The following is a 10,837-nucleotide window of genomic DNA, read 5'->3' as shown; positions in this document are numbered from 1 at the left end:
CCAAAGGGAGCCGTCCCCCCACGGAGGGGCGGGCGGGGTGTCAGAAGGTTCTTCCCCCCGAGGGTGGTGGGGCTGACATCCCCCCACTGCCCTTCCCACCCACCCCAGAGGAACAGCCACGTGTAGGTCCGGTATGGCAAAAACACACCCGATTTTGCTCCATTTTTATAAAAAAAAAATTAAAATCCCCAAACGAACCAACTCAAAAAACACCAAACCCAGCAGCAGTGACCTCCAATCCTCAGCCAGGAGAAAAATCATCCAGGTGAGAACGGAAACTGGTTTTTCCCTCCTTCCACTCCCATTTCCAGAAGCACTGGCTGGCAGCAGGCTCGGCCTTTACGTGACAGAAGTGGCTGATCCATGAACAATCCATGGCAAGTAATAAACCAGATTGTTATTTGATTAAAGCAGAGTTACCAGGAAAAACCAGACCACGAAGATGAGGGTATTGCTCATTTAAGGCTCTGTGCATCCTCTTCTTCTCCCTGGGTGGATTTGTGGGAGCACGAGGCTGGTGAAGACTATCCCCCTAAAAAATGAGAATTCCTTTAAATAATGCTTTTAGGAGAGGGGTAATAGAGCTGAAAAGATGTTGTTAATCACCATAACAACTATCAATGCCTCTTGTAAAGCAAAGGAAGGATTGAAATAAGCACAGGAGTCGCACCGGGGATTTTTCCACCGTTCCCGGAGCTCCAGCTCAGCTCCCCGCAGCTGCTCCGCTCTCCCGGGAAGCGGCTGCATCCCTGGAAGTGATCCTTGTGCACGGTTTGCAAATCTATTTATAAAGCACTGTGGGATCCTGCAGGATGAAAGGAGCTATTCTAACTCGGGTTTATTGCCCAAAAACGCAACCACAAACTTTCTCACACTGCTCCAACTCAGGGCGAGTCTGAGCAATCGCGTTTTTATGGAGACCCTCCGTGCCGCGGGATGGGTCTGGCCGCTTCCCAGGGATATTTTACCACGGGCACCGCCCTTGTGCGGCAGCAGGAGATGGAGCGATGCCCCTTGGCACAGGGTGGGGAGAGCAGCAGCTCCAGGGCCGGGATTCCCGTCGGGGATTATCGCCCGCGGGCTCCGGCGTTGCTGACATTCCCGATCCCCAGCCCCTTCCCGCTGGACATTCCCGAGCTGACACACAGAGCCCGTGAGTGCGAGACATGTCAGGAAATGCTGCTCGGGATTAGAGCTGTCTGCCTGCTCGGGGTGAGGGTTTTCCTGCCCCTTTCCCGGCCAGCACAGGGCGGGGGACACACGGTCCCTAAGGGACGAACCAGCGTGTCCTGGGTGCATCCTACAAGCGTCCCCACATCCAGGGAGGGTTTAGCACAAGGAAGGAGAACTAAAAATACCCAAAATTCCCCCAGCACTGAGCCCTTACTCTGCTTTTCCCAATATAAAGGTTTTCCCACCTGGAAACTGGATCCTGATTCATGGCCCACCAGATGATGCCAAATGTACTTCCCTAAGTCACAGTCACAAAAACCATCACTCAGAAACACAGAAACGTGCAGGCCCTGAAATCATTGGCCTTTAAAGGGATGGAGCCCAGCTGAGAGGTGACACCACAGATCTCACACTGGGAAAAGGCCAAGGCAGGGGCTGGGGCAAAGGGACAGGGTTTAAGGCCAGCACAGCTGTCCCTGGATGGCAGGTGACAAGGTAAGACCCTGGAGCAGGAGCAGGATCAGCTCCAGCCCCAGCTGAACCCAGCCTGGAGGGCCCCTGTGAGCCCTAAATGTGCCACCTCGCTGTGCCACCTCCCTGTGCCACCTCCCCGTGCCACCTCCCCGTGCCACCTCTCTGTGCCACCTCTCTGTGCCACCTCCCCGTGCCACCTCCCCGTGCCACCTCCCCGTGCCACCTCCCTTTGCCACCTCCAGAGCCCTTCTGTCTGCTGGCATCCACGCCTAACCCAAATCCGAGCTCTGCCAGCACAGAGGAGACATTTGTGTGACAGGATTGTGCAGATTAGCTCCATTAGCATAACAGCTCCTGGGCTGGCCCTAATCCAGAGGGACAAGTGCAGCCCATGCACTGCTGCTGCCCTGGCTGTCCCGAAGGACCTGTGGCAGCTGGGGGACACGATTGTCACCAATGTCCCTGTGCCAGGGTGGGCACCGTGTGCCAGCAGGGAGCCACAGGCTGGGGACAATTCCAGGGGTGGCAGTGACAGCACAGACCTGGGATCAGGGGTTGGGGACAATCCCGGGGGTGGCAGTGAGAGCACAGCCCTGGGACAGGGTTTGGGGACAATGCCGGGGGTGGCAGTGACAGCACAGCTCTCGGACAGGGGTTGGGGACAATCCCGGGGTGGCAGTGACAGCACAGCCCTGGATCAGGGTTGGGGACAATCCCGGGGTGGCAGTGACAGCACAGCTCTCGGACAGGGGTTGGGGACAATCCCGGGGTGGCAGTGACAGCACAGCTCTCGGACAGGGGTTGGGGACAATCCCGGGGTGGCAGTGGCAGCGCTGCCCTGGATCAGGGTTGGGGACAATCTCGGGGTGGCAGTGGCAGCGCTGCCCTGGGACAGGAGTTGGGGACAATCTCGGGGTGGCAGTGGCAGCGCTGCCCTGGATCAGGGTTGGGGACAATCCCGGGGGTGGCAGTGGCAGCACAGCTCTCGGACAGGGGTTGGGGACAATCCCAGAGGTGGCAGTGGCAGCACAGCTCTCGGACAGGGGTTGGGGACAATCTCGGGGTGGCAGTGGCAGCGCTGCCCTGGGACAGGGGTTGGGGACAATGCCGGGGGTGGCAGTGGCAGCGCTGCCCTGGATCAGGGTTTGGGGACAATCCCGGGGTGGCAGCGGCAGCGCTGCCGTGGATCAGGGTTGGGGACAATCTCGGGGTGGCAGCGCTGCCCTCCCGCCCCGCACAGGTGCCACAATCCCGGGGCTGGCAGCGCTTTTCGGGGTTTCTGCGCGAGGCTAAAAGCGGCGGGTCAGGGCGAGCAGCTGCCGGGGCCGCCCCGGGCTCAGCCCGGCCGGGATTGATTGCACAGCCCCTGGCACGCGGAGCCGCCAGAAATAAACCTGTTTGTGTAGCAACTGGGAACACAGCAACGGCGGCGAGGTGAGATGGGACTCTCTTTTTTGGGTGTTCCTTCAGGGTTTTTTTGTTGTTGTTTTAGACTTATTTCTTTGGGTGGGAGAGATTTGTTGTAAGGAGGTTTTTGCTTGGGATGTGAGCTCCCCGGAGCATCCACAGGCTGCAGGATGTCTCCATGGAGGTCTGGGACTCCCAGCAGCATCTTCACTGCCCTGCCATGTACCACAGGCTTGGGGATGCTGGGGTGTGTGGAGAAATGCTGGATACAGCACAAAGCAGAGCCAGGGGGAGGCAGGACAGGCTGCAACCAGGTGCACCCCAATATTTGGGAGCCATCACTGACCCTGCTGTGTTCTAATCCCTCTCCAGCTGTTATTGCACCTTGTGGACTGGGAAAGGGAGTCAGGAATAATTTGGGCTTCTTCAGATGGACTTCTCCAGGACTGTGCCCACAAACCCCTGCAGTGGCAGGGTCCAGGAGGACAGAGCAAGTTGGCAGATAGAAAACAGGGAAAATGGCCTGACTGAAGTGCCCAGAGGAGTTATACCTGAAATAACCTTCCTGGAAGCACAGGGCAAAGCACAAGGTCACCCCGTGGCTGGGACAGAGCAGGGACAAAGTTCCCACCTCCCACACCTGCCAGCCCTGCTGCTGCTGGCACCTAACCCAATCCCCTGTGTGGGAAGAGCTCTGCCAATGGCACCAGGGAGCTTGGAGACAGGGAAGGGACTGAAACTGGGCCCAGCAAAAGCTGCATTTGTTGTGGCTCTGGGACAAGGTAAAACATTTTTCTATAACTCTGCCAGAAAGGGCTGTGGAATGGGACCAGAACCTGAGCAAGCAGCTCATAAAGGCCAATTTCTCCATGGTGTGGGACTGGACCCAGCAGTGTGGGTGATACATGAAGCTCTGGGTTTAGTTTAATAGGGAAAAAAAAAAAATCAAAGAATATTTAGGAAGGTTTGTGTGATTCTGATGCATTTCCTATCACGTGGGGATGTGTCAAAGGACCACACTCAGTCCTGCAAGTGCTGAAGAGGGGCCTGGAAATAGTTCATAGCAAAGCATGTGATCCACTAGACAGGGGAAAAGAAGAAGAAAGTCCAGCTTGGAGCTTCTGGCTCTCTCTTACCTGTCCTGAAAGCACAGCCCCGAGTGAGGAATGAGATGGTGAGGGGCAAACCCTGCCGTGTCAGCTCAGCTCCACACAACTGGCACTGCTAAAACCTCCTGAATCAGCACCAGCTGGCTGGAAAATGAAAGCTGGGCTGTTTGCTCCCCTCCTGCACCTCCCAAAATAACCAGCCCTCCCTCTCCACACCCCCTGTGAGCACACACACCCCCAGGCATCAGCGAGGGGCTGGCACTGCCAGCCTGTCCTGCTCCCTGTGCCCACAAGTGTAAAATGGGCATTTTTGAAGATCACCAGGCTGCAAATGCCTGAAATGTGTTGGAGAACACAGCTCCCCCCTCCCAGTGCCCAAATCCCGTGTGGAGGCTGTGAGCTGCTGTGGGGCACGTCCAGCAAGGAGGAAAATCACCTTAAACCACCCCCATTGTTTCCACTTGTATCTCATCTGAGGAAGAAACAGAGCATAAAAAGGTGGGCAGCACATTTCTCCAGGCTCCTTCAGAAATCCCAGGAGCTGCAGGAGCTGCCCAGCTCCAGCTTCCTTCTGTCCTGGCTCAGACAGGAGGGGACAGGATCCAGCCCAGACCATGCTCCACACAGAACAGCACCAAGGGAATTGTGCAGGGATCGAGGGGGGATCTACAGCTCCTGTCTCAGACTCAGCTCAGACAAAAATAAAAAATGATCCCTCTCTGCTTGCTTGCTTGCCTGCATTTATTCGTGCTCATGGCTTTGGGAGCAGAGGAGTTCTGGTGTAAATGACTTGCACGACCTTTCCTGTTTGATGACTTTACAGCTGGCTGCTCACACCTCACATGTAATTCCATTTATGCCATCCATCATTAGCACCTGCTGGGGAGCCTGGCAGCTCCTGTGCTCGGTGCTGCTGTCACCAGGACACAGGAGGGGCACACAGGGAGGTGGCACTGCCCTGCACAGCCCCAGCACTGCAGGACACCAAGAACCTGGAATTCTTGCTCTGACCTGGCACAGGATTGAGTAAAATCCTGCTTTTGTCTTCTCCTCATTGTTCACCCACTTTGAACCAGCTCTGAGGCTCCTGCTGAGTGTGGCAGGGTGGAAATCCTTTTCCCAACTCTTTTCCCTGCCCTACAAGTTCATCCCTTTGTGGGTGCCCAGCACAAAGCCCTTGGAGGCCGCAGCAGCTGAACTTCACTTTCCCAGCAGCATTTCATGTCCTCAGCTGCTGCCTCACAGCCAAAACCCACCCAGGGCAAGACGTGGCTGTGTCACTTCCCATCTGGAAAGCCCCTGGCTCACATCCCCCTACCCAGCACACTGCAGGTGAGGTGTTCCCACGCTGCAATTACAAGAAATTCCTGATAAATCCAGCCCGGTTTGTGTCACTGCTCCTCCAGTCCCTTCCGTGGGCTAAGCAGGCATGTGCTTTATTGCTCTCAATCCCTTCTCGGCTGTGCTTAATTACACTTAATTATTGTGATCTCGGCCTCCCTCCCCACCTCCAGCCCAGCCCAGCAATCCTGGGCGCTCCTGCTGCGCTTGTAGAGCCGAATTCCGGAGCTTCCGAGCCGGCGGCAGGAATGCAAACCCCTACATGGCTTGTGCCAGCGGCTGGGCTGCTCTGCCTCGCCTTTAGAACGCTCCTCTCAGCGTTTAAGAATGGACAGACTTAATTCGGGCAGCTATTCCATCCCCGCAGACAAAGGAAACAAGCCGGAGTGCACTTAAGGAGCAATTATTTAAATCCCCTGTCTGCGAGAGGCGGGGGAAAAGCTGGGACTGGCAATGCCCCATCCCGCGCTCCCCACAGAATCCCGAACTCTCCTTGTAAGTTCAGATGTCCCTGTCTGCATCTGCACCGGGAAATCACCTTTATCATTCCCCTAGAAACTCTGGGGAGAGAGGGATGGGACCACAGGAGAAAATCCGCTCAAGGATTTGTGTTTATTGCTGGGTTTTACACCCAAAATCCAAATGGAGGGAGCAGGCTTTAGAGGGAAAGGCGTTTCTGAGCATCTGTGCACGCCCCAAAAAGTGTTTGCAAAGCCCGTTGGGGTAATTTGACAAGAGGAAAGAAAACAAAGCCAGAGCTGCCCCTCGCCTGTGCCACGAGGAGCTGAGCTTACAAAAACTATCAGATGAATCAGCCCAGCACCCCGAGCCTGCTGATGCTGAAAGGAAACAGAATTAGGGACAAAATTCTCCTCTTTGATTGGGACACCTCCCACCATCCCAGGCTGCTCCAAATCCATCCAGCCAGAATTCCCTAAAATCCAATCCATCCCTTCTCCCTTCCAGTTTGAAGCCCTTCCCTCCTGTCCTGTCACTGCAATAATTAATAATAACAATACACCACAGGAGTAACAAACTCCAGGTTTCTGCTCCACATCTTGTGCAGATTCAGGATTTTACCAACATCCCCCAGCACGATTTTGCCAGGCAGAAAGACACAGGCTCAGCTTTGGGGTTGGATTCCCCAGCCCCTCCCCTGGCAGCAAACATTATTTCCCCTCACAGAGCCTGGTGCAGCTCAGACAGCAGAATTTGGGAGACAATCCCTTATCATGTTACATCAACAGGCTTTACAGCAGGGCAGATAAGCTTATTTTTTTAATCTGAGGTGCTGTGCTTGAGAAAATGTCACTCAGAGAGTGTCCCATGGACTCATGGCAGGCTGAACACAGAGCTACACATATTTATATACATACACCACAAACAAAGACATCTAAATATCTCCATATATTTTTTTTTACTGTTTTCAGCTTGCAAACTTTTTAAAAATCAGATATTTGCCATTCACCCACATTAAAATAAGGTAAAAATTCACTGTGCTGTCTGCACACTCTGTGTGTGTAACACACATGGTTTAATCACCCAGGTTGTAGCTGGAGACCTTTTATTGGAGCATGATTTCATCTTCAAACCATCCCAATATCCACTTGTGTACAGTAAGTTACCCATTTATAGGTTTCTAATAAAAGCAAATCTTCCCTAAGTGGCTATTACTGGATTTCTCCTTTCAGCCTGGGGATAAGCAGGATTCTGGGCTTTAAAAAGCTCTCTAGTGGGCTGAAGAAGAAAGTGACAACTGAAGAATGTCATGGCAAAACTCTGGTGTGTTCTAATTACAGCAGTGTTAATGAGAGGAACATTTGTCAGAGCAGAGCTTCATCACGTTCAGCACAGACACAGAAACCTCTCCTCCCTAGGCAGATGCCACAGGAGGTGGTGTCTGCCAGCACAAGGTAAATTCCACCATCTGGAAATAATTATTACTTTTTCTTTTTAATCAAGGACTTTTAGGAATTTGCACACTCTGTTGCTAAAGAGAATGTGTTTATTTTCTTTTAAAAATGACCCAAAGTACAACTTGAAGAACTCTGCTCATTGCATGCAGATACAGAGTTTGAGAGTGACTGATTTCCAGAATGTTCCTCCACAGTTACATCCACGGGCACCTCCAATGTTTTCCACATTCCCCACCCTATCACACCTCATCACAATATTTATATAAAAAGGCAAAGCTGCAGATTCTGGGGGTTCTGACATTTCATTGAACACCTGCACTGTGAGAAGCCCTGAGCAGGAAGCTGCAGTGGGGGCTGGTAAAACCCTGAGTGCTGTGTGGGGCTCTGGGGCAGCACAGGCTGCCTGACCCTGCCAGCCCCTCTGACTTGAAATAAAAAATCCAGGACAGTGTTCTGAGCCACAGATTTCACCTGGTGCAGAGGGAGCTACAGAGCTGGAGGCACTGACGGTGTTTCAGAACATGAGGGTTCTCTAATGGGATGCAGGAGGTTTATTTATTTCCACAAACTGCTGTTAAATGAATAAAAAAATTAATTAATTAGTTAAAAAAAAAATCGAGTGGTGTCTGTGACTTTCTGGCTCTGCACAACTCCCTGCCAGGGAGGATTTGGGATATTATCCCAGGGAACAGGGAGAGGAGAGGGAACTGTGCTCAGGGTGGACAGCAGCAGGAATTTCTGCATGGAAAGGGTGGTCAGGTCTGGAGTGCCCATCCCTGGAGTGCCCAATGACTGGACACTGCTCTGGGTGACGAGGTGGGGACAGGCTGGAAGGGCTTTTCCAGCCTCAGCAATTCCAGGATTCTGTGAAGCACCAAACAGAAAATCACAGTGCCCAACACCCAGAGCTGCCAGGTATGCACAGCTCTGAGCACTCAGCACATGCAGAAACCCCAGGATTTTTCATTAAAGTCTCTGTTTTCATTCTCAGCTGGTGCTGCACACAAGTCCCACAGATCTTTCCATATTATTTTGGCTCTCCACTTCCACAACGGAATTAAACTTTGGCAGGCAGGGGATTTTTGTATCATTTCAGCAGAGATCTCTGGGTGCAGCATCAGCCTTTTGCTTGTGTGCCTGGGATTAGCAAGACATTGCTGAGATCATCATATATATGTTTCACAGCCAGGACAGCTTTTGGTATTAAACAAGAAAAAAACCCAGGAGAGCTGCAGCCTGCAGCCCTTTAAAAAGGACCCTGTTTTTGTTTGAGAGGTAGTTTTGAAGATCATGATCATTGCAAAGTTCTACAACTGCTTAAAAAGTTTTCAACTACACAAAAACCCTAACAGGTAGAGAAGATTGTAAGCAAACATCTACTCTCCCACAAAAGTTGTATTAAATCTGTCCAATTAATCTGCTGTGAATTCTTAGGTCACTGGTCAACCAGATTCCCATTCCAGCTGGCTGGGAGGATAAAATTCACCAGTGAGGAGTGTCTGTGGTACCCAGAAAATCTCTAGATTTAGGTTTGGGTCTTTCAGATGTGCTGCTCATGCACTGTCATTGGTTTATATAAAAATATTGCTGAGCCACACACTGGAACTGCAGCCAATGAACAGTTGTTATTTGCACTCTCCCAGGGCACTGAAACACTTCTAGGAGCTTTTTCAAACAAGTCTGGGTGACTTTTAGAAATGCAGTGTCTGATGTGCTGTAAACACCAGTGATTTACATGTGGTAACTCCTGAGAACATGACTGAGGTGCCAGTGCTGGCAGCTCAACAAAGCAAAGCCACCACAAAAATAAAAACTGCTCTTGATCTACTCAGACATTTCTCATCTCAAGCTGCTTCCAGCATTCTCAGCAGTAGCACAGCCAATGATGGGATGGTCTCTGGTGATTTCAGGCCTCACCAGGGTTTGGCTTTCCCAAAAACAAGTGTGACTTGGAGGATTTGCCATATCTGGTGAGCACAGACACTGAGACTGCCCCTGATAAAGGACAGCCCAGGGTCCCTGTGTGCCTTGCACAGGCCCTGCTCCTTCACTGGGAACTCAGCAAGTCCAGGCTTTGCAGGGACAATTCCTCAGAGGATATTTACTGGCTCACCTGGAAGCTCTCCCAGTTTGGGAATTCTGCATCAAACCAAAAAGCAAAATGCTTTATGAAGAAACTGGGGATTGGAAACAAGACCCCAATATTCTCAGCTGTGTTTCCTGGCTTAGGAAGAAGTTTCCAGCCCAGTAAATATCTGCTGAGGCTGCTTTTCCTTCTCACCCAAATCAGCAATTCACTTAACTACATATTTGATTTTCAAATATGGCAGTACCAAGTAAATAAGAGCCAGTCTTAAACAAACACCTTGTGCAGTCAGGGCATGCTGAACACATTTTCTAGATGAAAAGCCAGTTTTGGAGTTAATTGCTTGATCTGCAGCTTCACAGCCCCAGCCCTAAGCAAAATTTCTGAGTGTGCACCAGAGGTTGCCACAGGAGTTCCCTCCCAGTCACTTCTTCCCACAAGTCACAGAATTATCATTATTATTCTACACTTTTTATAGACAAAATGGTTTTGGAGCAGGAGCCTGCTGTGTGTTCCTGAGCCTGTTTGTGCAGCTCCCAGCCCTGCTCCTTCTGCCAGCACCACCATCACCTTCTCTTCTCTATAAAATCCTTTTCCATGCATCTTTCCTACCAAGCCATTGCTCCCAAAAGCTTTTTCCCCTTTCTCACCTGGTGTATTTTGTTAAAAAACAATGTAAAGAGCAGAAAAGGCAGATTTCTGGCTTCTGAAAACATGCCAGATCTATCAGAGATTCCACTAAAATCAATGGCATCTCCTGCCAGAATCCACTTCCCTGAATCTTCATTCAAATAAAACTTCACTCAGCCAAGCAAAACAAAAAATGCCAGCCATGTGTGGTGGTAAGTGACCCATGACAGCCCATCCATGCTGCTTGCTGCACGGATAAGAGCCAGACTGTTATTTTAATATCATTTCTAAGCTCATTCAATTGACACTTGTGAAACAAAACAACTCAGAAAAGCTCCACACACGAGAACCTCAGTTCCAAGTCCTTTGGAGCTCTGGCTGAGTCTTTTGGAGGTTTTCTGCAGCCTCCAGCCAGAGCTGAAATGACCCAGAGGGGCCAGAGCAGCCCCATCTCCTCAGGGGAAGGGTCTCCTACTGAACATTTGCTCACCTGAACTTTAAAATCACCCTGGTGATTCCTTTCTTTGCATACTGACAGCCTCCTTCCCTTAGCATTCAAAACCTGCTGCAGAGAAAGTCATCACATTTAAAACCTTCTGCTCAGAAAAGCTCCAAATTGCATTTGAAGTCCTGTTCAGGCACCTGGCAAGGGATCAGATGGTTCTGGAGATGGACTGAGGCCATGAGGCTGCAAGAAGCAA

Source organism: Oenanthe melanoleuca, chromosome 26, assembly GCF_029582105.1.
Source record: "Oenanthe melanoleuca isolate GR-GAL-2019-014 chromosome 26, OMel1.0, whole genome shotgun sequence".
NCBI classification, from domain to species: domain Eukaryota; kingdom Metazoa; phylum Chordata; class Aves; order Passeriformes; family Muscicapidae; genus Oenanthe; species Oenanthe melanoleuca.
This window is presented reverse-complemented; position numbering follows the sequence as displayed.